General features: G+C 47.3%; 1 long non-coding RNA gene across 1 annotated transcript in view; it reads right to left on the reverse strand.

The window, feature by feature from the left end:
• Positions 1-20,372, reverse strand: part of LOC105466301 (uncharacterized) — a 51,695-nt gene that overhangs the window by 4,752 nt on the left and 26,571 nt on the right. Inside the window, exons 3-4 of the long non-coding RNA XR_011621715.1 lie at positions 15,635-16,041; positions 4,732-4,815 (exon numbers count right to left, since the gene is read on the reverse strand). This is a non-coding gene — a long non-coding RNA (uncharacterized lncRNA). The remainder of the gene's footprint in view (positions 1-4,731; positions 4,816-15,634; positions 16,042-20,372) is intronic.

Raw genomic sequence — 20,372 nt, forward strand, 5'->3', positions numbered from 1 at the left:
TAATCTCAGCACTTTGGGAGGCCAATGTGGGAAGATGACTTGAGGACAGGAATTTGAGACCAACCTGGGAAACGTAGTGAGACTCCCATCTCTACAAAAAATAAAATTAAGGGACCCTCATTTCTACAAAAAATAAAATTAAGGCCGGGCGCAGTGGGTCACACCTGTAGTCCCAGCACTTTGGGAGGCTGAGGCAAGCAGATCACAAGGTCAGGAGTTCAAGACCAGCCTGGTCAATATGGTGAAACCCCATCTCTAGTAAAAATACAAGAAAATTAGCTGGGCATGGTGGTGCGTGCCTGTAGTCCCGGCTACTCAGGAGTCTGAGAGAAGAGAACCACTTGAACCCAGGAGGCAGAGGTTGCAGTGAGCTGAGATCACGCCACTGCACTCCAGCCTGGGCCACAGAGGGAGACTCTGTCTCCAAAAAAAAAAAAAAAAAAGTTAAAAGAAAAAGAAAAAAGAAGTGGGCAGCCTGGTAGGAAGATGGGGCAGCCCTGAAAGGCTCAGTGATCGTACCAGCCTGAAGCTAACACTCCGCAGATCTGGGATGCCACCCTCCAAATTGTGGTACAGCTGACAGCTTTTCCCTCCTCCTCCTCATTTAAAGGCAGGAGCCAGCGTGCCTGGCTGTTTATTCCTCTTCCTCCTCCTCCTTTACAGGCAGGAGCCATCAAGCCTGGCTATTTCCTCATCCTACTCCTCCTCCACAGGTGTGAGCCACCTCTCCTGATTCTTTCTTTTCCTCCTCCTCCTCCTCCTCATTTAAAGGCGGGAGCCACCGCCTGACTATTTCTTTCTCCTCCTCATTCTCCCTTACAGATGTGAGCCACCATGTCTGGCTGTTTCTTCCTCCTCCTCCTCTATAGGCCTGAGCCACCTTGTCAGACTGTTTTCTCCTCCTTCCCCATCTTTTACAGTCATCAGCCACAACTGGGTGTTATTTCTTCCTCCTCCTCCTCTTCTACAGGCGTGAGCCATTGTACCTGGCTGTTTCCTCCTATTTCTCCTCCTCTTTTACACGCATGAGCCACTGTGCCTGTTTCCTCCTTCTCCTCCGTTACAGGTGTGAGTCATCGCACCTGGCTGTTTCCTTTTGCTTCTTCTCTTCCACCTCCTCCTTTGCAGGTGTGAGCCACCACGCCTGGCTGTTTCCTCCTCCTCCTCCTTTACAGCTGTGAGCAATGATGCCTGGATGTTTCCTCCTCCTCCTCTTCGAGAGGCGTGAGCCACCACACCTGGCTGTTTCCTCCTCCTCCTCCTCCTTTACAGGTGTGAGTCACCATGCCTGGATGTTTCCTCCCCCTCCTCCTCCTCTTTTACAGGTGTGAGCCACCATGCCTGTTTCCTTTTCCTCCTCCTCATCCTCCTCCTCATCCTCCTCTTCCTCTTTTACAGGCGTGAGCCACCACCCCTGGCTGCTGCTGCTTCTGCTGTTCCTCCTCCCTCTCCTACGCCTCCCTTCTCCTCCTCCTCCTCCTTTGCCTCCTTGTTTACAGGAGTGAGCCACCGAGTCTGGCTGTTTCTTCTTCCTCTTACTCCTCCTCCTCCTTTTTTTTCATTTTATTTGTTTAAGACAGGGGCTTGCTCTTTTCACCCAAGCTGGAGTGCAATGGTGGGATCTCAGCTCACTGCAACCTTCATCTCCTGGGTTCAAGCAATTCTGCCTCAGTCTTTCCAGTTGCTGTGATTACAGGCTCCTGCCAGCAGGCCCAGCTAATTGTTGTATTTTCAGTAGAGACAGGCTTTCACCATGTTGGCCAGGCTGGTCTCCAACTAGGGGCCTCAGGTGATCCACAAGCCTCAGCCTACAGTGCTGGGATTACAGGTGTGAGCCACCATGACCACTTGGCTATTTTTTTCTTATTAATGTATTAGCTGGGGTCTTGCTATGTTGCCCAGGCCTCCAAAAGTGCTAGGATTACAGGTGTGAGCCACTGCTCCTGGCATAGGAGGCCACTGTGATACCCTGTTTGAAAGTAATGGGACCTGGACAGGGCAGAGGCTGTGATGGGAGACACCTCTTCCCTTCCCATCTATCACCCTTACTGCCCTTGCCCAGTTTACTCCGAAAGCATATTTTTTTTAAGATTTTTTTTTTTTTGAGACAGGGTCTCACTCTGTTGTCCAGGCTGGAATGCAGTGGTGTGAACATAGCTCACTGCAGCCTCCACTCCTGGGTGCAACTGATCCTCTCACCTCAGCCTTACAAGTAGCTGGGACTTACAGGCATCCATCACCATGCTGGGCTAATTATTTTTATTATTTGGTAGAGGTAATAACACAGGGGTCTCCCTGGGTTGCCCAGGTTGGTCTCAAACTCCTGGCCTCAAGCATCCTCACACCTTGCCCTTCCGAAGTGCTAGGATTACAGGCCACCCTGCCCTGCCTCTCCAGTCCCTGACCATCCCACTGGTCAGCCCTGGAAAGCCTAGCAAGGAAGGAACCAGGCTAGGGCAGGAAATACACAACAGCCTCCTCTTGCCCCCACTTTATTTGGGGGCAGGCACGGGAGGACCTAAGCCTGCTGTGCCTGCAATAGCACCCACACCTGGCAGATCTGCCCATTGAACCTGGAGCACACAGGGCCACCCACACCACCTTACTGCTCCACACTGTGCCCACACTCGCACACACGCCTCACATTGCCTGAGAACAGGTGGCTGGGAAAAGAGGAAGACGTGGGCCAGAGCACCAGGCAACCCTGACCTCCAGGCACCTAGGCTCACCTCCTAGGAGATGGCGCTGAGGCAGCTTCCTCCATGCCCTTATCTGCCTCCATTGCCGGTGCCCATTCCTTTTTTTCTTTTTTTTTTTTTCATACAAAGTCTTGCTCTATCGCCCAGGCTGGAGTGCAGTGGCACAATCTCACCTCACTGCAACTTCCACCTACCTCCCAGCTTCAAGCGATTCTCCTGCCTCAGCCTCCTGAGTAGCTGGGATCATACGACTGTGCCAGCATAACCGGCTAATTGTTGTATTTTTAGTAGATACAGGGTTTTACCAAGTTGACCAGGCTGGCCTCAAGTGACCCACCCACCTAGGCCTCCCAAAGTGATGGGATTACACATGTGAGCCACAGGCCAGGCTGCCTGTACCCCTTCCTGAGCTTCCCTGCCCTCTGAGGGGCACCCCATCTTCTCACCCTCCCTCTGGCTGCTACACACTCATCCCTTTGAGGACAAGGTAGTAGAGGTCAGTGGCCAGCATGTCGGGGTCAGGGCCTGTCCCACGTTCTCTCAGTGAACCTGGGGGTGTAAGTGGATGAGTGGTGGGCCCTGGGCACCCTGGCGTCTGATGCTGTTAGGCCCAGGACCTGTCCCTCTTCCAGGATGTCAGTGCCTTGGGCAGATCCTATCTTACCCATTCGGTTCTGTCTCACTCTCAGCTTGAACCATCTTCTCATAATTATTGATAACGTTTACATGCACTACTAATGCTTACTGGCCTCTAGGTTTTACTGGCCTTTATGTTTTCAAATAGTCCTTATGTTTAGCATGCATCAGATGTTCCTGGAGAATAGTTTTCTTTGTTAGGAGACAGGGTCTTGCTCTGTTGCCCAGGCTGGAGTGCAGCAGCCATCATAGCTCACTGCAGCCTGAACTCAAGGGATCTTTCAGCCTCCACCTCCCAAATAGCTGGGAATAAAGGCACGCACACTACTATGCCCTGCTAATTTGTTGTTGTTGATTTGGGCTTTTTTGAGACAAGGTCTTGCTGCATCACCCAGATTGGAGTGCAATGGTGCAATCATGGCTCTCTGCATCCTTGACCTCCTGGGCTCAAGGGATCCTCCCACATCAGTCTCCTGAGACCACAGGTATAAACCATCATGACTACTAATTTAATTTTTTTTTATTTTAGAGACAGGGTCTCGCTATGTTGCTCAGGCTTGTTTTGAACTCCCGGGTTCAACCAATGCTCCTGCCTCAGCCTCTCAAAGTGCTGTGATTACAGGCGTGAGCCACCAGGCCTAACAACTGGAGAATTTATTAAAAATACAAATTGCTGGACAGCCACGGTGGTTCACACCTGTAATCCCAGCACTTCGGGAGGTTGAGGCGAGTGGATCACCTGAGGTCAGGAGTTTGAGACCATCCTGACCAACGTGGTGAAACCCCATCTCTAGTAAAAATGCAAAATTAGCCAGGCGTAGTGGCGCATGCCTGTAATCCCAGCTACTCGGGAGGCTGAGACAGGAGAATCGCTTGAACCCGGGAGGTGGAGTTTGCGGTGAGCTGAGATGGCACTGCTGCACTCTAGCCTGGGCGAAAAGAGCAAAACTCCATCTCAAAGATTAAAAAAAATCATAATAAAGTGAATACAAATTGCTGGGGACCACCCCCAGAATCTCTGATTCAGCCATCTAAAGTGGGTCCTCACCTCACATTTCTCAGGAGTTCTGAGGTGATGCTGGTGCTGCTAGTTGGGGTACTAGCTTCGAGAAACACTGCTTTTTTGCTTTTTTTTTTTTTTCAGTGGACTTTTGCTCTGTTACACAGGCTAGAGTGCAATGGGATCTCTGCTCAATGTAACCTCCATCTCCTGGGTTCAAGCAATCCTCCCACCTTAGTCTCCCAAAGCGCTAGGATTATAGGCATAAGCCTCCATGCCTGGCCCATGTCCTGAGGTCTCGCCAGCTGTCTGCCAGTGGGGGAGTAAACAGAATGATGGCCCTGGGCGAGGTGGAGAGGGGAGACCAGGAAAGCGGTGGGGTTCCAGGGGTCGTACCTTCAGGTGGTGCTCACTGGCTGTGTGAATGTCCTCATCATTGGGGTTGAGTTTGAAGGTGCCCTGGGCCCACTCCTCAGCCACCTATAGCGGGTAGCAACAGTGCCAGGGGTCAGGTGAGCAGGCATCAGCAGCTAAGAGAGCCCCAGCCCTGGTCCCACCCTATCCCTGGTGACTGACTATTCCTGTCCAGGAGCTGAATCCTGGAAGCGCACCCTGGGAGGGGGCATCTGAGGCCCAGCGCACCTTTACCCATGAGCCGTGTGGGCCACAGGGGTCATTAAAGGATGGAGACAGGTGGTCAACAAGGCACACAGTTAAACAGCACGTGAGAATATCCTTAGTTCAACATGAAACCACAGACTGGCAACACTGCACTATTTGCTCAGGGATTTGGTGGAAGCCTATGGCCACAGGGAGGTTGCCTTGGGTGGCTTGGGCCATGGTAAATACCTTGTCTTGTAATTCCAGCACTTTGGGAGGCCAAGGCAGGAAGATCAATTGAGTCCAGGAGTTCGAGAGCAGCCTGGGCAACATAGCAAGATCCTATCTCTAAAGTATTTTTTGTTGTTGTTGCAGATGAAGTTTCACTCTTGTTGCCCAGGCTGGCGTGCAGTGGCATGATCTCAGCTCACTGCAACTTCTGCCTCCTAGGTTCAAGCGATTCTCCTGCCTTAGCCTCCCAAGTAGCTGGGATTACAGGCATGCACCACCACACCCAGCTAATTTTGTGGTTTTGGTAGAGATGTGGTTTCTCCATGCTGGTCAGGATGGTCTCGAACTCCCAACCTCAGGCGATCCTCCCATCTTGGCCTCCCGAAGTGCTGGGATTACAGGTGTGAGCCACCATGTCCAGCCAGCCCTATCTCTAAAGAAAAAAAAGGGTCTTTTAGTAGGTGGTTATGGTGCCAACATGGGAATTCCAGGCAGAAGAAACAGCTAAAGCAACAGCAGGAGAGCAAACAAACACAATTGAAACAGATCAGTGGCTGGGAGTGAGGGGAAGAGGATGAAATCCCAGGAGAGAGCAGAGGACACTGAGTGTCCTGACCAGGGATTAGGGCTTTGTCCTGTGGGCCTGGGGGAGCCAATGACAGGACTCCCAAAATTTTTATTTGTGGCTGGGTGCAATGGCTCACACCTCTATTCCCAGCGCTTTGTGAGGGTGAGGCAGGAGGATCACATGCAAAATCGCAAGACCCCATTTCTTAAAAACAAACAAACAAACAAACAGAAACACCCTACAACAGGAAGAGGTGCCTCTTGGGGCTGAGAACATCCAAGCGTACCAATTTAGACCCTGAAATTACCATGCTCCACAGGCAGGAAACATGGTCACAAAGAGGCCCAAAGGAGGCAGGTCTGTGACTCCACTCTGATACTCATGATGTGCGCAGCTGGGAAGGGCTGTGAGAGGCAAAGCATCTGCCAATGCACAGTCCTCAGCCAAAGCCCTGGGCCCCTGCCACTGGAACTGACTCTTCTACAGGAAGCAGTCCCATGACTGGGCTTCCCCTCACCTTGCAGTGGAGAAGCGCTCCCATCCAAGGGGCCAATGCAGTCATTCTCACAGAAAATCATTTTGGTTTTGTTTTGGAGACATAGTCTCGCTCTGTCACCCAGGCTAGAATGTAGTGGCACAATCTCGGCTCACCACAACCTCTCCCTCCCACGACCAAGCACCTCTGTGCCTCAGCCTCCTGAGCAGCTGGGATTAAAGGGGTACACCACCACGCCCAGCTAATTTTTTGTATTCTTGGTAGAAAGAAGGTTTCACCACTTGGCTGGGCTGGTCTCGAACTCCTGACCTCAAATGATCTGCCTGCCTTGGCCTCCTAAAGTGCTGGGATTACAGGCGTAACCACTATGCCCGGCCTTCACAGAGAATCTTGAGGCAGCTTTCAGCCTGGCCAACACGGCAAAACCCCGTCTCTACTATAAATATAAAAATTAGCCAGTCATGGTGGCACGTGTCTGTAACACCAGCTCCTCAGGAGGCTGAGCCACGAGAAGTGCTTGAACCCAGGAGATGGAGGTTGCAGTGGGCCGAGATTGCACCACTACACTCCAGCCTGGTCCACAGAGCAAGACCCTGTCTCAAAACAAACAAAGAAAAGAAAACAAAGAAAAAAACACAAAGCACGGAGCCGCTGCTTTCATCCCTAACTTGAGATGTATTTTATGTAAGGGCATATGATCCTCTAGTCCTAGACCGAGCTCTCTAACATCACTCTCCCCCCAGACCTCCGAATCCTATCCCCCCAGAGGAGCAGCCACCCTTCCAGGTACACAGAGCTAAGGTCACTGGGCAGGCCACTGCCAAAAATGAGACTGACTCCCTGAAACAGCTCTTGAACACAGGAGGTGGATGGATGCAGATTCAGGAGGGATATTAATGCACCAAGCAAACAGGGAGTGCAGGCTGGGAGGTAGGCATGGGGCTGGGTGTGAGGTACTCAGTAGTGACTCAAATCTAAGTCCACAGGTCCTAGGCAGTGGGAGTGGAAACGTGTGCACAGAGAAATGGTGCAAGTGCTAGGCAAGGTGGCTCACGCCTAGAATCCCAGCATTTCAGGAGGCTTACTAGAGACCAGGAGTTCGAGACCAGCCTGGGCAAGATAGCAAAACCCTGTTTCTGCAACAAATGCATAAATTAGGGCAGGGCATGGTGGCTCATGACTTTAATTCCAGTACTTTGGGAGGCTGAGGCAGGTGGATCACGAGGTCAAGAGTTTGAGACCAGAATGGCCAACATGGTGAAACCCCGTCTCTACAAAAAATACCCACAAAACCCTAGCTGGGCCTGGTAGTGCCCGCCTGTAATCCTAGCTACTCAGGGGGCTGAGGCAAGAGAATTGCTTGAACCCAGGAGGTAGAGGTTGCAGTGAGTTGAGATCGCACCACTGTTCTCCAACCCAGGCGACAGAGCAAGAGACTTCATCTCACGGAAAAAAATAAATAAATAAACTGGCGGAGCAAGATGGCCGAATAGGAGCAGCTCCAGTCTCCAACTCCCAGCGCCAGCGACACAGAAGACCGGTGATTTCTGCATTTTCAACTGAGACTCCACCTCTGGGGACCGGGCAAAGTAAACTAAACAAACGCAGCAGACACCTCTGCAGACGCAAAGAACTCTGTCTGACAGCTTTGAAGAGAGCAGTGGATCTCCCAGCACGGAGGTTGAGATCTGAGAAGGGACAGACTCCCTGCTCAAGTGGGTCCCTGACCCCTGAGTAGCCTAACTGGGAGACATCCCCCACTAGGGGCAGTCTGACACCCCACACCTCACAGGGAGGAGTACACCCCTGAGAGGAAGCTTCCAAAGCAAGAATCAGACAGGTACACTCGCTGTTCAGAAATATTCTATCTTCTGCAGCCTCTGCTGCTGATACCCAGGCAAACAGGGTCTGGAGTGGACCTCAAGCAATCTCCAACAGACCTACAGCTGAGGGTCCTGACTGTTAGAAGGAAAACTATCAAACAGGAAGGACACCTACACCAAAACCCCATCAGTACATCACCATCATCAAAGACCAGAGGCAGATAAAACCACAAAGATGGGGAAAAAGCAGGGCAGAAAAGCTGGAAATTCAAAAAATAAGAGCGCATCTCCCCCGGCAAAGGAGCGCAGCTCATCGCCAGCAACGGATCAAAGCTGGACGGAGAATGACTTTGACGAGATGAGAGAAGAAGGCTTCAGTCCATCAAATTTCTCAGAGCTAAAGGAGGAATTACGTACCCAGCGCAAAGAAACTAAAAATCTTGAAAAAAAAGTGGAAGAATTGATGGCTAGAGTAATGAATGCAGAGAAGGTCCTAAACGAAATGAAAGAGATGAAAACCATGACACGAGAAATACGTGACAAATGCACAAGCTTCAGTAACCGACTCGATCAACTGGAAGAAAGAGTATCAGCGATGGAGGATCAAATGAATGAAATGAAGCGAGAAGAGAAACCAAAAGAAAAAAGAAGAAAAAGAAATGAACAAAGCCTGCAAGAAGTATGGGATTATGTAAAAAGACCAAATCTACGTCTGATTGGGGTGCCTGAAAGTGAGGGGGAAAAGGGAACCAAGTTGGAAAACACTCTTCAGGATATCATCCAGGAGAACTTCCCCAACCTAGTAGGGCAGGCCAACATTCAAATCCAGGAAATACAGAGAACGCCACAAAGATACTCCTCGAGAAGAGCAACTCCAAGACACATCATTGCCAGATTCACCAAAGTTGAAATGAAGGAAAAAATCTTAAGGGCAGCCAGAGAGAAAGGTCGGGTTACCCACAAAGGGAAGCCCATCAGACTAACAGCAGATCTCTCAGCAGAAACTCTCCAAGCCAGAAGAGAGTGGGGGCCAATATTCAACATTCTTAAAGAAAAGAATTTTAAACCCAGAATTTCATATCCAGCCAAACTAAGTTTCATAAGTGAAGGAGAAATAAAATCCTTTACAGATAAGCAAATGCTTAGAGATTTTGTCACCACTAGGCGTGCCTTACAAGAGACCCTGAAGGAAGCACTCAACATGGAAAGGAATAACCGGTACCAGCCATTGCAAAAACATGCCAAAATGTAAAGACCATCGAGGCTAGGAAGAAACTGCATCAACTAACGAGCAAAATAACCAGTTAATATCATAATGGCAGGATCAAGTTCACACATAACAATCTTAACCTTAAATGTAAATGGACTAAATGCTCCAATTAAAAGACACAGACTGGCAAACTGGATAAAGAGTCAAGACCCATCAGTCTGCTGTATTCAGGAGACCCATCTCACACGCAGAGACATACATAGGCTCAAAATAAAGGGATGGAGGAAGATTTACCAAGCAAATGGAGAACAAAAAAAAGCAGGGGTTGCAATACTAGTCTCTGATAAAACAGACTTTCAACCATCAAAGATCAAAAGAGACAAAGAAGGCCATTACATAATGGTAAAGGGATCAATTCAACAGGAAGAGCTAACTATCCTAAATATATATGCACCCAATACAGGAGCACCCAGATTCATAAAGCAAGTCCTTAGAGACTTACAAAGAGACTTAGACTCCCATACAATAATAATGGGAGACTTCAACACTCCACTGTCAGCATTAGACAGATCAACGAGACAGAAAGTTAACAAGGATATCCAGGAATTGAACTCATCTCTGCAGCAAGCAGACCTAATAGACATCTATAGAACTCTCCACCCCAAATCAACAGAATATACATTCTTCTCAGCACCACATCATACTTACTCCAAAATTGACCACGTAATTGGAAGTAAAGCACTCCTCAGCAAATGTACAAGAACAGAAATTATAACAAACTGTCTCTCAGACCACAGTGCAATCAAACTAGAACTCAGGACTAAGAAACTCAATCAAAACCACTCAACTACATGGAAACTGAACAACCTGCTCCTGAATGACTACTGGGTACATAACGAAATGAAGGCAGAAATAAAGATGTTCTTTGAAACCAATGAGTACAAAGATACAACATACCAGAATCTCTGGGACACATTTAAAGCAGTGTGTAGAGGGAAATTTATAGCACTAAATGCCCACAAGAGAAAGCAGGAAAGATCTAAAATTGACACTCTAACATCGCAATTAAAAGAACTAGAGAAGCAAGAGCAAACACATTCGAAAGCTAGCAGAAGGCAAGAAATAACTAAGATCAGAGCAGAACTGAAGGAGATAGAGACACAAAAAACCCTCCAAAAAATAAATGAATCCAGGAGTTGGTTTTTTGAAAAGATCAACAAAATTGACAGACCACTAGCCAGACTAATAAAGAAGAAAAGAGAGAAGAATCAAATCAACGCAATTAAAAATGATAAAGGGGATATCACCACCAACCCCAAAGAAATACAAACTACCATCAGAGAATACTATAAACACCTCTATGCAAATAAACTGGAAAATCTAGAAGAAATGGATAATTTCCTGGACACTTACACTCTTCCAAGACTAAACCAGGAAGAAGTTGAATCCCTGAATAGACCAATAGCAGGCTCTGAAATTGAGGCAATAATTAATAGTCTACCAACCAAAAAAAGTCCAGGACCAGATGGATTCACAGCTGAATTCTACCAGAGGTACAAGGAGGAGTTGGTACCATTCCTTCTGAAACTATTCCAATCAATAGAAAAAGAGGGAATCCTCCCTAACTCATTTTATGAGGCCAACATCATCCTGATACCAAAGCCTGGCAGAGACACAACAAAAAAAGAGAATTTTAGACCAATATCCCTGATGAACATCGATGCAAAAATCCTCAATAAAATACTGGCAAACCGGATTCAGCAACACATCAAAAAGCTTATCCACCATGATCAAGTGGGCTTCATCCCTGGGATGCAAGGCTGGTTCAACATTCGCAAATCAATAAACATAATCCAGCATATAAACAGAACCAAAGACAAGAACCACATGATTATCTCAATTGATGCAGAAAAGGCTTTTGACAAAATTCAACAGCCCTTCATGCTAAAAACGCTCAATAAATTCGGTATTGATGGAACGTACCTCAAAATAATAAGAGCTATTTATGACAAACCCGCAGCCAATATCATACTGAATGGGCAAAAACTGGAAAAATTCCCTTTGAAAACTGGCACAAGACAGGGATGCCCTCTCTCACCACTCCTATTCAACATAGTGTTGGAAGTTCTGGCTAGGGCAATCAGGCAAGAGAAAGAAATCAAGGGTATTCAGTTAGGAAAAGAAGAAGTCAAATTGTCCCTGTTTGCAGATGACATGATTGTATATTTAGAAAACCCCATCATCTCAGCCCAAAATCTCCTTAAGCTGATAAGCAACTTCAGCAAAGTCTCAGGATACAAAATTAATGTGCAAAAATCACAAGCATTCTTATACACCAGTAACAGACAAACAGAGAGCCAAATCAGGAATGAACTTCCATTCACAATTGCTTCAAAGAGAATCAAATACCTAGGAATCCAACTGACAAGGGATGTAAAGGACCTCTTCAAGGAGAACTACAAACCACTGCTCAGTGAAATCAAAGAGGACACAAACAAATGGAAGAACATACCATGCTCATGGATAGGAAGAATCAATATCGTGAAAATGGCCATACTGCCCAAAGTAATTTATAGATTCAATGCCATCCCCATCAAGCTACCAATGAGTTTCTTCACAGAATTGGAAAAAACTGCTTTAAAGTTCATATGGAACCAAAAAAGAGCCCGCATCTCCAAGACAATACTAAGTCAAAAGAACAAAGCTGGAGGCATCACGCTACCTGATTTCAAACTATACTACAAGGCTACAGTAACCAAAACAGCATGGTACTGGTACCAAAACAGAGATATAGACCAATGGAACAGAACAGAGTCCTCAGAAATAATACCACACATCTACAGCCATCTGATCTTTGACAAACCTGAGAGAAACAAGACATGGGGAAAGGATTCCCTATTTAATAAATGGTGCTGGGAAAATTGGCTAGCCATAAGTAGAAAGCTGAAACTGGATCCTTTCCTTACTCCTTATACGAAAATTAATTCAAGATGGATTAGAGACTTAAATGTTAGACCTAATACCATAAAAACCCTAGAGGAAAACCTAGGTAGTACCATTCAGGACATAGGCATGGGCAAAGACTTCATGTCTAAAACACCAAAAGCAACGGCAGCAAAAGCCAAAATTGACAAATGGGATCTCATTAAACTAAAGAGCTTCTGCACAGCAAAAGAAACTACCATCAGAGTGAACAGGCAACCTACAGAATGGGAGAAAATTTTTGCAATCTACTCATCTGACAAAGGGCTAATATCCAGAACCTACAAAGAACTCAAACAAATTGACAAGAAAAAAACAAACAACCCCATCAAAAAGTGGGCAAAGGATATGAACAGACATTTCTCAAAAGAAGACATTCATACAGCCAACAGACACATGAAAAAATGCTCATCATCACTGGCCATCAGAGAAATGCAAATCAAAACCACAATGAGATACCATCTCACACCAGTTAGAATGGCAATCATTAAAAAGTCAGGAAACAACAGGTGCTGGAGAGGATGTGGAGAAATAGGAACACTTTTACACTGTTGGTGGGATTGTAAACTAGTTCAACCATTATGGAAAACAGTATGGCGATTCCTCAAGGATCTAGAACTAGATGTACCATATGACCCAGCCATCCCATTACTGGGTATATACCCAAAGGATTATAAATTATGCTGCTATAAAGACACATGCACACGTATGTTTATTGCGGCACTATTCACAATAGCAAAGACTTGGAATCAACCCAAATGTCCATCAGTGACAGATTGGATTAAGAAAATGTGGCACATATACACCATGGAATACTATGCAGCCATAAAAAAGGATGAGTTTGAGTCCTTTGTAGGGACTTGGATGCAGCTGGAATCCATCATTCTTAGCAAACTATCACAAGAACAGAAAACCAAACACCGCATGTTCTCACTCATAGGTGGGAACTGAACAATGAGATCACTCGGACTCAGGAAGGGGAACATCACACACAGGGGCCTATCATGGGGAGGGGGGAGGGGGGAGGGATTGCACTGGGAGTTATACCTGATGTAAATGACGAGTTGATGGGTGCAGCACAGCAACATGGCACAAGTATACATATGTAACAAACCTGCACGTTATGCACATGTACCCTCCAACTTAAAGTATAATAATAATAAATAAATTTTAAAAAATAAATAAATAAATAAATAAATAAATAAATAAACTTAGCCTGACACGGCTGCACACAACTGTGGTCCCTGCTATTAGGGAAGCTGAAGGGGGAGGATCACTCAAGCCCAGGAGGTTGAGGTGGCAAGGAGTCATGATTGCACCACTGTACTCCATCCTGGGCAACAGAGCAAGACCCTGACTCTAAAAAATAAACAATGAAAGAAATGTTGCAAATGGAAATGACAAGTGGTGGCAGGAATTGGGCGCTGAGTGACAGTAAACGTAACTTGGACTGGAGAGTCAGGGACAGCCTTTTAGTAGAAATGGCTTTTACGCCAGGTTGAGTTAACCAGGAGAGATGAAAGGAAGAAAAACCTAACAGAGGGACGAACCCGTGGTCAGAGCTCCCGGCACCCACCCGAATCCTCCACAGAACAGACTATTTTTTTTGGAGAGACAAGAGTCTCACTCTGTAGCCCAGGCTGGAGTACAGTGGCACAGTCTCAGCTCACTGCAACCTCCGCCTCCTGGTTTCAAGCGATTCTCCTGCTTCAGCCTCCCGAGTAGCTAGGATGACAGGTTCACAGCAGCACACCTGGCTTATTTTTGTATTTTTAGCAGAAATGGGGCTTCACTGTCTGTTGGGCAGGCTGGTCTTGAACTCCTGACCTCAGGTGATCCACCCGTCTTGGCCTCCCAAAGTGCTGGGATTACAGGCATGAGCCACCATGTCTAGCCTAGACTGTTGTTGAAGCCTCTTTTCCTCTTCTCTTTCCTAGGTTCATTTCTTCTTTTACAGCCTCCCCCCATCATTGTTCTACCCATTCAAAGGCTGTGGCTGGCACAGGATGGAACAGAACCCACTAGCCTCAAGTTCCAAACCCACATTCTCCAATAACCCAGCTCTCAGATGGGAAGCTTCAAAGCCTTGTGACAGCCTGGCTAAACCACTCCAGCCTGGGTGGCTCCCTTCAATTCCTGCCCCGGGAAAACAGGCATCTCCTCTGGCCTCCTCCCAAAGAAGCCTGTCAGTCACCTGCTCCTGGAAGCCTGTGCTCTCCACCTTTGCAACAAAGGGCTGGCCTGTCCACCCATTCCTGCTGAGCACACCACTGTACCCCCAGCCTTCTGCCTACTGCAGACTTGGCTCAACCCAAAGCACTCCATGAAACTGGGGTGTGGCGTCTGCCTCAAGGAGCATTTCTACAACCTCCTCTGCCTCTACCACAAGTGAAAAACCTACCTCTGAACACTGAGTTAGAACTGCATGATTGTAAGGAAGAAAAGGGGGCCAGGCACGGTCACTCATACCTGTAATCCCGGCACTTTGGGAGGCTGAGGCAGGGAGATCACATAAGGCCAGGAGTTCAAGGCCAGCCTCCCTAACATGCTGAAACCCCATCTCTGCTAAAAATACAAAAATTAGCCAGGCACAGTGGTTTACACCTGTAATCCCAGCACTTTGGGAGGCTGAGGCAGGCAGCTCACCTGAGATCAGGAGTCCAAGACCAGCCGGGCCAACGTGGCAAAACACTATCTCTACTAAAAAATGCAAAAGTTAGCTGGCTGTGGTGGCACATGTCTGTAATCTCAGCTACTCAGGAAGCTGAAGCTGGTGACTCGCTCGAACCTGGGAAGCGGAGGTTGCGGTGAGCCGAGATCATGCTACTGCACTCCAGCATGGGCATCAGAGTGAGACTCCATCTCAAAAAAAAGCAACAATTAGCTGGGCATGGTGGCACACATCTATAATCACAGCTCCTTGGGAGGCTGAGACAGGAGGATCACCTGCCTGGGAAGTCGAGGCTGCACTGAGCCAAGATCACAGCACTGCACTGCAGCCTGGGCAACCAGACTGAGACCCCATTTTGAAAAAAAGGGCCAGGTGCAGTGGCTCATGTGTGCCTGTAATTCCAGCTACTCAGAAGGCTGAGGCAGGAGAATCACTTGAACCCAGGAGGCAGAGGTTGTAGTGCACTGAAATCGCGCCACCACACTCCAGCCTGGACAACACAGCGAGACTCCGTCTCAAAAAAAAACTAAAAAAGAAAGGAAAATAAAACCACAATTTGGGTGGGTAGACATTTGATCCCCTGAACTGTCCAGGTATGGAGGGCCCTCCCATTGGGTTGGGACGGGAGGCTGGTCTCAAACTACACACACCCATCCCAGCCTGCCATCTGCCAGCGTCTCCTTCCCAATCTAGCCCAGGGCAGGCAGGGGGCACTCACTTGAAGTACTAGCCAGCAGATTCCAAGTAGGATGCAGACTCAGCCACAGGCCACATCACGATGGTGGGGTGGTTCTTGTCCCTGTGCACCAGTTCCTCCATCACCCGCATGTGTTCATGCAGAGACACGTTGTTGAAAAGCTGCTTGCAGGCCAGGAGGGAAGGGTCAGAGGGTCACGGTGTGGCCCGTGGGCTGCACAGGCAGAGCAGGTGCACAGTGGAAACTCACGGCAGCACCAGGCCCACGGCAGGACAGTCATCGATGACCACAGTCCCATAACAGTCGCACATCGGCAGCACTTCTTCCACGTAGGGGTAGTAGCTGGTGCAGAAGGAGTTGACACCAAGGAAGCAAAGCAGGTTGAAGTCCTTCACCAGCAGCAGCCCATCGAAGCCCTTCCCTCAGATCTAGGAGACAGCAGAGCCATGTGACCCTTTCCCTGTCAAAGTTGCACTTCCTCCAAGAACTAGGACCCTGGAGAGCCACCCCACGAGCCCCCTCTCCAGCCCAAGCACCAGCTCCACCACAAGGCAGTTTGGAGCCATTTGCCTCATTGCCCTCAACTGTGGGACACAGGGAAGGCGAAAGTGAAAGGTGACCAGAAGCAGACCCCATGAGGACCTAGGAGTGCCAATGTACATCTGCATCCTCGTGTTTGTTGAAGCCGTGAAAATACAAAGGTTTCCCATTGATGAGGAACTGGCTCTCAGTGACAGCCACAGCGCAGATCCCCACTAGGAATGTGTAGAAGTCAGACACAGGCCCCAGTGACGTCTGTGCACTGAGCTGCACCTACAAGAGCCAAAGCACCAGGAGTGAGCACCCTGACAGCCTGACCCTTATCTGGCCTGCCCTCTGGTAGGAAGGCCCCTTGTGCACCCAGCAGACACCTCGGTTCCTGCCTGCCTGCCCTCCAGCAACCTCGACAGGCTCAGCTCCTCCAGCACCATGGCCTGTTTTGGCCCAACTAATGCTCTTGCAGCCCACCCAGAGGTGTGAGCTCCTGCCTCACACTGGCCTCACTGGGCCGAGGTTCACCCTCACGCTGGCCCATTGGGGCCCAGCTCATGCCTCTCATGGCCTCTCCATGCCCAGCCCCTACCTGTGGGTGGCCTTTCCAAGCCCAGCCTCTAGCTCACAGTGGGCCCTCACCGGTCCTGCCTCTTGCCTCGCTGTTTCCCCCTCAGGCCAAGCTCCTGCCTTTTGGTGGCCTCTGCAGGCCCAGCTCCTGCCTCCTAGTGGCCTCCGTAGGCCAAGCTCATGCCTCGATGGCAGCCTTTCCAGGCCTAGCGTTTCCTGCTTTGCATCCTCTCCAGGCCCAGCATTTCCTCCAGTCGGCCTCTCCGGGCCCAAGTTGAGGTCAATACGGCCACTCCAGGGCCAGCTCCTGCCTCATGGCAGCCTCTGCATGGGAAGAGGTATAAGCATGTTTTGGGCTGTCCTTTGGGTGCATATGTGCAGTAGCTGTACATGGTGGTTCACACATCACGTGTCTCAGTGCCCTGATTGGCACATCTCAAGGACATGTTCGCTTCCTTGACTGCCTACCCTGCCTTAAGGTGTAGCTCACTGCAGCCCTGAACTCCTGGCTCAAGCAGTCCTCCCATTTCAGCCTTCCAAGTAGCTGGGCTGCAGGGGATGCAGGCACGCACCACCACGCTTGGCTAATTTTTGGTATTTTTAGGGAAGAAGTGGTTTCCCTATGTTACCCAGGCTGTTCTTGAACTCCTGGGCTCAAGCGATCTTTCCACCTCAGCCTCCCCAAGTGTTGGGATTACAGGCGTGACCACTGTGCCTGGTCAAAAAAATCTTTTTTTTAAGTTGAAGAAAGTGCTGGACACAGTCACTCATGCCTGTAATCCCAGCATTTTGGGAGGCCGAGTTGTGTGGATCACCTGAGGAGTAGGTGCGATTTCTACAATTGGTTTGGTGGAAATCAAATCCAAGTACGACTACAGCCAATGGCGAGGGGACCAGGCCTTTCGCGATGGTGAGTGATCCCAAAAGTTAAAAATACCAAATGCATGACAGTGCTCCTGTGACTGGTTAATAGGGTGAGAGTCACTCGTCCATCGAGGTGTCTTATTTAAGGTGAACGTGTGGGCAATCTTAGTTTTATGACCCCAAGGTAAGAACCAAATGCCAGGTACAGTTGAAGTATAGTCACCTCCAAGTATTACGGGCCTGGAGTGAGGAGGGTTACATGCCCAAGTGGGATGATGATTTCTCAGAGGTTGGTAGACTAAGAGACCAAAATTTGGTAGGAGATATCCATGCTGGCAAGGGTGGTTTTGACTGAAATGTGCTATGTCCAATGAACAAATGATTGTACTATGTAATATTAAGAACTTTGAGTACTGGTCCATATTCATATGGAACTAGTTCTATATGTAAGTATAGTATTATATATGATAGTTAAGAAATTGCTAATAATTGCTTATATGCATGTGGAGCAAGCTTATAATGTCATAAAATCTCTGAATGTACTGTGTACAATCAAGCATTGATAGTACTATATATATTCATGGGGACTAGCAGTAATGCATGAAGTACATAAAAGTATTAATGTATCAGTGCTAATGGTCAGTACTTACATAGTAGTTAAAATGCATGTCGAAAAGAATACAGAGAATAGTTTAATTAGAATCTCAGCTTTGGGTGTTGATGGTGAAGCGGGAATGCTTTTTCTCTGAGTTTCCCTGGGGGACTCTCCATTTCTGGTTTACAAGACTGGCGTATTGGATTATACTATAAGGACAGTTTCATTTAAGTAGTTTATCCTTGATTAGGGCAGTGAGTGGTACGAGAACAAGAATAATAGAGAAACATATCATAGATGCCATCTGTCCAATGGTAATGAAAGGATGTTCTTGGCTGTCCTCCAATCCATATGAGGGTGAATAGGTTGGTGAGTAAGATTCAGAACAGATATTGCCTTAATGGGCGGAATATTATGCTTTGTTGTTTGGATGTGTGGAGTGCAGGAACAACTGCTAGAAGGAGAATGGATAATAGAAGGGCCAGTACACCTCCTAGTTTATTGGGGATGGATCATAAGATTGCATATGCAAATAAAAAGAAGTATCACTATGGTTTTATGTGGGGCGGGGTATTTAGGGGTTGACTAAGGTGTAATTATCTGGGTTGCTCAGGAGGTCAGGCAGAAACAGTACTAGAATTATTAAAAGGAGGAGGAGAAAAACCTAGAATATCTTTGATTGTATAGTAAGGGTGGACAGTGATTTTGTCAGAATGTGGTGAAATTCCTGAAGGGTTATTAGACCCTGTTTCATGTAGGAGAAAAAGGTGGAGAAGTGTTAGGGCTATCATGACAAAAGGTAAGATGAAGTGGAAGGTGAAGAATCGTGTAAGAGTGACTTTGTCAACTGAAAATCCACCTCCAATTCATTGGACAGGGTCAGTTCCAATATATGGGATGGCTGATAGTAGGTTTTTGATTACCGTAGTGCCTCAGAATGGTATTTGGCCTCATGAAAGCACATAGCGTATAAATGCTGTTGCTGTGGTTGTGAGTAGGAGGAGAATGCCAGTGTTTCAGGTTCCTAAAGCATATGAATGACCCATAATATAAGCCTCGACCTACATGTAGGAAGAGGCAGATGAAGAATGTTGAAGAGCCGTTAGTGTGAAAATCGTGGACTTTTCAGCCATAGTCCACATCTCGGTTAATATGGGCAACAGAAGAGAAAGCAGTTGGGGTATCTGGTGGGTAGTGTATGGCCAGAAATAACGCTGTGATGATCTGGAGGATTAAGCAGGTACTGAGAAGTGAGCCAAAGTTTCAACATACAGAGATATTAGATGGTGTGGGGAGATCAATGGATGTGTAATTAATGATTTTATTAGTGGGTTTATTTTACATATAATGGTCATTAGTGTTCTTAGAGTTGAAGTACAATGATGGTTTTGTAGTTGAAGTATGATGGGGTGGTCATCATAGTTAATTTTATTAGTGTGGGAAGTTGAATAATTTTTGAGGGTGAGGGGCCAGGTTTGATACATTAGGATTCTGCAGGTGTGGGTGCTTTCTATAATTATGGGTGTTCGTTGGTGGTAGTTGCTGGTTGAACATTGTTGGTATTTATGTTGCAGTTGAAATTACTTGGAGTGATAGATTAGATAATTAAGAGTAAAGTTAAAAAGGATGGAATAAAAAAGAAGAAATAAAATTTAATTAGACCTTTTTGAGTAGTTATGGTAATGGAGGCTGTGATTTGGCTCTGTGAAATTGTCTTTGGTATGGACTTTTCTAGTCAAATTAGATCTAGCAGAAGTGATGGCAGGTTTGGGCTTATAGATAGGTTTGAGTGAGGGGTTGTACGGTGAATTGTGATTGAGTAGAATCCTAATATATTGGAGAAGTTGAATGTTTGTAATGGATATTTTGTCTTAAGATTATTAGTTATAAAACTAAGTTCCATTGCAACTAGGATGGTTGCAGCTCGGCCTGTACGTTTTAGGGGGGTGGTATTGTTGTTTTGAGGGGATGAAGTAGGGATAATGCTATTGGTGATGAGAAACCCAGCGAAGATAATGCCGACTATAAGGCATTTAATTGGGTTTATTAGGGAAGGGTTATTTTTGTCAATGCTGATTAGGGTTGGGAAGTGGGGTTGTCCCATTAGAGTGAAGAAAATAATTTGGATATTATAGACACTTGTTAGGGAGGTGGCAATAAGAGTAATAGAGAGGGCTCAGGCATTGGTATGTGATGTGT

This window comes from Macaca nemestrina, chromosome 4 (genome assembly GCF_043159975.1).
Source record: "Macaca nemestrina isolate mMacNem1 chromosome 4, mMacNem.hap1, whole genome shotgun sequence".
NCBI classification, from domain to species: Eukaryota; Metazoa; Chordata; class Mammalia; order Primates; family Cercopithecidae; genus Macaca; species Macaca nemestrina.